The following is a 6,204-nucleotide window of genomic DNA, read 5'->3' as shown; positions in this document are numbered from 1 at the left end:
AGCTGATTGCAGTATGTTTAGACTAAATGTTTAAATTGTACTGCTTTCTGGACAACAAAACAATAAATTAATGAAGGATTCATCATTTCTTCCCCCAAAACTTTAACCTGGACAATCTGGCAGTGTGGAGGAGGCTTTAAAACACCATTTATCAATCAATCCAACAATCAATCAGTGGCTGCTGTGTGGTGCTGAGCAGGTAGTGTACGGTGGGTTTTTAGAGCTTTTTCACTGAACACAGCTGAAGGCGAGCAGTGAGAGTGAACCAAAAGTAAAGTTTAGCCAGACAGCTAAACAATTAGCTGAAACTCACTAGACGGTGTATTATTACATTCTATTCATTATCCATTTTTATTAAAAAATGAATTAAAATGTTTTAAAAAATCATTGTACTCGCTACAAAAACAAGTAAGAGTTTTGAAATAAATGCAAAACTGAAAGGTAACCAATGTAAGGACTTTATTATTTATTTACACCTTCAAACCAGTGGGCAACCTCCAGGTCTGAGGGTCTGAGAAGCGAAGTCAATGCAGAAGTGCCTTAAACTTGCATTCTTTCTAATAGCCAGCAGGGGGCGACTCCTCTGGTTGCAAGACCCTACTTCTCACTTGATTTATTACCTCAGTAAACATTGTAAACATGAGTTTATGGTCTCAATCGCTAGTTTCAAGTCTTCTTCAATACAGCATGATATTCATTTAGTAAATTGTGGTCCCATTTAGAATTAAATAGACCATAAAGCAGGGGATGCTTTAGAGCGTGGCTACCTTGTTATTGACAGGTTGCTACGGCATTGTCCGGTCTGGGAGTTGTCTGTGTTTTCGTCTTACAACGTTAACTCTTTCACGGTGTGTTTTCAGTTCATTGAAGTTAATTATAATCTTTTTGGTCGCCTAAAAATGTCTTATTCAGCGTTCGTTGCTCCACTTTTCATTCTCACCCACACTCTCTCAGTTCTGGTTGCCAAAAACCAAGATGACGACGGACAAAATGCCGAACTCGAGGCTTCAAAGCGGCAGTCCAAAAACCAATGGGTGATGTCACGGTGACTACGTCCACTTCTTATATACAGTCTATGATTCAAATAGGGAAATACATTTGACAGAAAGTATAAAAAATATGAACAAGACTAACAGTCCAAATCATAACTGTTATTTCGATCCAAAGTGTTTCTTTCACGGACATAAAAGAGTTAATTTATCTGTCTGTCCAGGTAAAAAAAAAAAAAAGGAGGATTAACTTCCTTTTCAGCGTTGCAGACAATGCAGAGTAACATCAGCAGTGTTGCAATAAAAGCACCGAGGTCAGAGGTAATGAGTTTCACAGGAAGGATCTTCTTCTTGGGCTCAATCTCCATACAAAGACGCTTGATTGGGTTTTATCAGACTCACTTTGGGTAAATTGGAATCTGAAGCAGCAATCTGTCCGTTTTCCCCTTTAACACTTCACGTTCCTCTAAAGACTTTACTTCCATTTCCTCTCTGTGACAAAAGGCAGTGATGAAACAAAAGCAGCTTATCTCGCATGGAGACGCCGAAGATGACGGAAGAAATCATTCTTTAGGTAGAAACCTACTATTGAAGTCGATAGCTACAGTATATTGATATAAGTATGTATTCGTATGTCTTTCTTTTCTCTTTCTCGCAGTGTTTCACCTTTACCATTGTTCAGTTTGTTTTGGATCTTCTCGCTCCACCAGGGGACCTTATGATTTATGGGCACATCTGTCAGCCATAATAAAGCAGTCTCTAATGAAGCCAGGGAAGGTGACCTTTGTGTATATATATGTGTGTGGGTGTGTGCGTCTTTCAAACGTGCATCTTGTGCGCATGTGTGCTCTGTTATAAAGGTTATGAGGTCATGTGTGTGAGCTGAATGGTAAGCAATCAATGATGAGCTATAAAAGGCTGGATACATGTACAGTACAGTATGTATGAGAAAACAGAGAGAGGAGGGAAAGACAAAACAGTCAATGTTTGGGGAAACAAAATGAGTATGCCGCAGAAAACTGGAATTGTTTGAAGAAAGACTCACAGAGCCAAACGCTGCACTACAAACAAATGTAGGCCACATATTCCACCGGGAACATAGCGGCCATCAGCAGGACGAGCCTTACTTCCAGCTATCTGATACAATGCAAGGATAAATAAGGGGGAGAGGAGCAGAAGCAGACCGTTTTATGGGAGATATTCTGCAGAGCGGAGGCCAGCAGAAGCTTTAATCACCTCACTGTCACTGGCTTCATTATGATATCATCGTCAAAGAGAGGAAGGACACCGAGAAATGGAGGCTGGGAGAGAAAACGGGGAGTCGGGAGTTGAAAGGGGGAAGGCACAGTGAGAGAAAGAGAGCACAGAAGATGAAAAACGATTGTGGAAAAAGCAGCACAGAAATAGTTGAAAATGGACACATTCAAAGCTTCCACCAGTCAGCAGTTAAATCTCCAGAGAAGTTTTAGTAATGCAGAATTAAATGGCGACACTATGATCGCCAGCCACCCCTAATTACCCACTCCACAATCTCAAAAATATGATCTGTAAATAGTAATTAACACTCATTCCCATGATAAAAGTGTGTCTAATATTGCCATAAATGATTTGTGAGTGGTAGATTTGATGGCATCTGTCCAAATGCTGGAGCATCTGCAGGGTTTCTATAAGGGTTCCTATATGGGCTGAAGAAGCTAATGTGTTTATGGAGCTAACTGGGTCACTGCGAGCAGATCTCAAATCCCTACACCAGGACAGCAACTTATCTGTGGGACTTCAATTATAGCTCAAAAATGTTGCAGCTGCCCTGAATTCCCCCCAGAATCCGAGGATGCTATTACCGAGTTACACATGGTGTAAGTGTGTTTACACTTGTGGCAGTGACATTCAAATACAGTAGGACTGAGTCAGGCCAAGATAGCATCCACTCAAGAATACCTAAAAGTAGCCTCAAACACAAAGATCTTTAGATTATTATTATTAATCATCCAACTGTAGGTCAATTTATTTGACCTTTAATGATAATGTGTACATATTATCAATTAGATTAAATCTAACGATGCTCAACCTTATAAATGCATATAGGACAAGAATGCATGATTTCTTTTTTTATAAATAACAACACTACATCTACGCCTTGCACTGCAGTCTCCACAGTCTGCTTGCCTAGCGTACTACAGTAGTATCATTAGTTTCAGTATCTCAGCGTCAGTCAGTGGAGGCCCTTGGGCTGTAACAGGAGGGGTACCGCCGCCTCTCGCCGACTATCAGTCTTTAATTTTAGCTTCTGACACAGCCTGGGAGTTTCCTTGTTAAGTGGTAACACTTGAGAGATTATTATTTCATTCCCAAGCTGCGTATTAGTGCTGAGCTGTCACTTCTGTCATGTTTCAAAGATAATTCATTTAAAAAGTTTCTAACAGCACATTGTTAAAGGTTATACGTTATGCGCTTTAATACAAAGAAAATATGAATTACCAAATGGAAACATGACTCAGTGTTAAGTTGTGACAGATGTATTATGCAATTATTCATTATCACTAATATTCGCATATCAGAGAAAATATAGAGTATTAATGGTGAGGTAGAGCTAAAGGGGAGCACTGCATGATCACTTCTTTTAAGAACATTGAGGCCAAACAAAACAGAAAATTATTAAATTGGCACTCAGTCAGTTTGTACGCAAAACTGGGAAGTGAAAATGTACATTTCTGTACTTTTATTTTTATTTTTTTAAAGACATTTTTATTTGTTTTATGGCATTTCAGCTCTGAAGGATAAAGCTGATAATAACCTATATTTTTCTTTTGTTATCAAATCCCATGAAAACATCAAAGTGAATTAACTCTAATAACCATAGACAAAGCCTGATAAATCTCATTCCTCTGGGCAACAGACCTACATTGTTGGAAAACGATTAAAAATGTTCCTTCATTATGATATACAGTACATGTAGTTTATTTTGAGTCAACACCATTCTGTCGTTGTAAATACTCACTAGTGCAGTAAATGTGTATCCACGGTTTTAAAACAAGTCCCAAATAAATGTACTAGTTATTCCTGTTTGCCGAAAACACCAGTGCCCAGCTGTTTTAGGACATTACTGAGCATTTTAAAAGAATTAAACTATATATTTGTGACACTTTTTAAAATATGTATGTCTTCAGTAGCCTGGACTAATGTGCTTGAGACAGAGTAGTGAAGTAAGAAAGCATTAGAGCGATAATTGGACATTTTTGGAAATACGCTTATCTACTTTTTTTGTGCAGAGTTAGATGTGAACCAGCAGCTGGTTAGCTCAGCATAAAGACTGGAAACAAGGGGAAACAGCTAGCCTGGCTTTATCTGAACAAATGACAAAACAAAGTCTGTTTTATTTAACAAACAATATATAACATGTTGAGTTTTGGAGGTGCTGATAGGTGGATTTTGTTACTTTTGGACAGAGCCAGGCTAGCTGTTTCCCCCTGTTTCCAGTCGTTATGCTAAGCTAAGCTAACTGGCTGCTATAGCTGAAGGTACAGATATGAATGTGCACGGGACGGCGTATAAATAGCATGACATACACGAACATGCTGCAGGTCACGAGGACGCATTTTAGGCTTTTCGCGTGTCATTTCTATGCCACGCAACAAAACTACGATAACGTCTGCAGTTAGGTTTAGGCAACAAAACCACTTAGTTAGGTGTTTAAGAAAAACATCATGGTTGGGCTTAAAATAAGTATGAAACTAAGTCAAATAGTACGGAAACCACATAACATAAGTATGGGAAACACGTCACAAACGACAACTAAAAAACACGTGACAAACGTCACTAACGTAGCTTACAAAACAAAACAACGGTCTCGAATACCAGTCTACTGCTTGAAAATCCTGTGTTTGACCATTGCTTAAGCGGTCAGTTCAGGAACAGACTACATGGCGTACAAATGACACGCCAAAAGCAATAAAGGCGTTCTCATTGCACACTAAATGCCTTGTGCATTATCGTGTCCTTTATACACCTTTTCCTGCGAACGGGCTTCATCAAACTCTCCACCAGAAAGCAAATAAGCATTTTTCCAAAAATATGGAACTATTCTTTCAAGCAAAGGACTAACATACTGTTGGTTTTGGTCTTCACAGGATTTGTTGACAATTATACAAATATATAACAACACCAGCCTTGTCCTTTAATGTTTTGACAGTTGACAGGCCAGATTCAAACCCAGTGTGTGCCTTATGTACCATTGGATCAACAGTATGCTCCACTGCTGAATATTTCTTCCCATGTAAGACTATATAGTGCAGCTATGTGCCCAAGGCATGTGTTAATTAAAATACCCATGGAGGGCATGGAGCACACAGCCAGAGGTGAATATTGGAAGCAAGTTGAAGCTGTCCTCTGGTTACCATAGCAGTGGGTGGCATATGTATGTCCATGTGCCTTTGAAATCCCTCTCCATGTTCCCTGTCATTGGAATAAATCTCCCTCTGTGCTAACCACAGCCTGTGGCCGAATCTAATCAGCACTTCCAAATGGGAAGCAGGCATAACGGCACAGTGAGTAGGGGGGTTATTAAAGATTGAAACAGAAGCTAATTAAAACTAGGGTGAAAGAATTAAGGCTGGTGACCGGGCACACAGAAAGGGACAAAGTCGATATGTAAAGGAGAAACTGACCTCGACTGGAAGAGACATTAATCTACCTGAGGCTGAATTTATTTAACGTGACTCCACGGATTAGTGATGTCAGTTTGGCATCCTCCCATCAGCTCTGTAGGATAAGACTTGTATTTAATAAGAGCATGTAAAGAGGTCATGGAGGTCACAGAAACATTCGCAGCCTCTTATACAAATCTGCGCAGGTAGGATGAGACAGATATAAGTACAACTTCATAGCTGTGTCCTCTGATCCTGCTGGATAAAAGGCTTAAAGATTAGGAGCTTCAGTCTGCGTTGCTCTTTATAGGTTGTGACAGAGACTGCGAGTATGGAGGATTTTTTTCCTCCCTGCTATCATCCTGATATTAACAGGAAGTGACACGCTTGTTAAGACAATAACAGCAGTCGCCTGAAATCAGCGGTTCACCGGTCAGGACAGTAAATCCACACTGAAAGGAAGTGTTCACCGCCAAAGAGCAGTTCTCTGGAAATATTCCTCTCAGTATGAAGTGTTTTAGTCAAAGCAAAGCCTTTTGAAAACAATCTTATTACATTAAAATGTTATTATC

This window comes from Sebastes umbrosus, chromosome 3 (genome assembly GCF_015220745.1).
Source record: "Sebastes umbrosus isolate fSebUmb1 chromosome 3, fSebUmb1.pri, whole genome shotgun sequence".
NCBI classification, from domain to species: Eukaryota; Metazoa; Chordata; class Actinopteri; order Perciformes; family Sebastidae; genus Sebastes; species Sebastes umbrosus.
The sequence above is the reverse complement of the archived record's forward strand: the minus strand, read 5'-3'. Positions refer to the sequence as shown.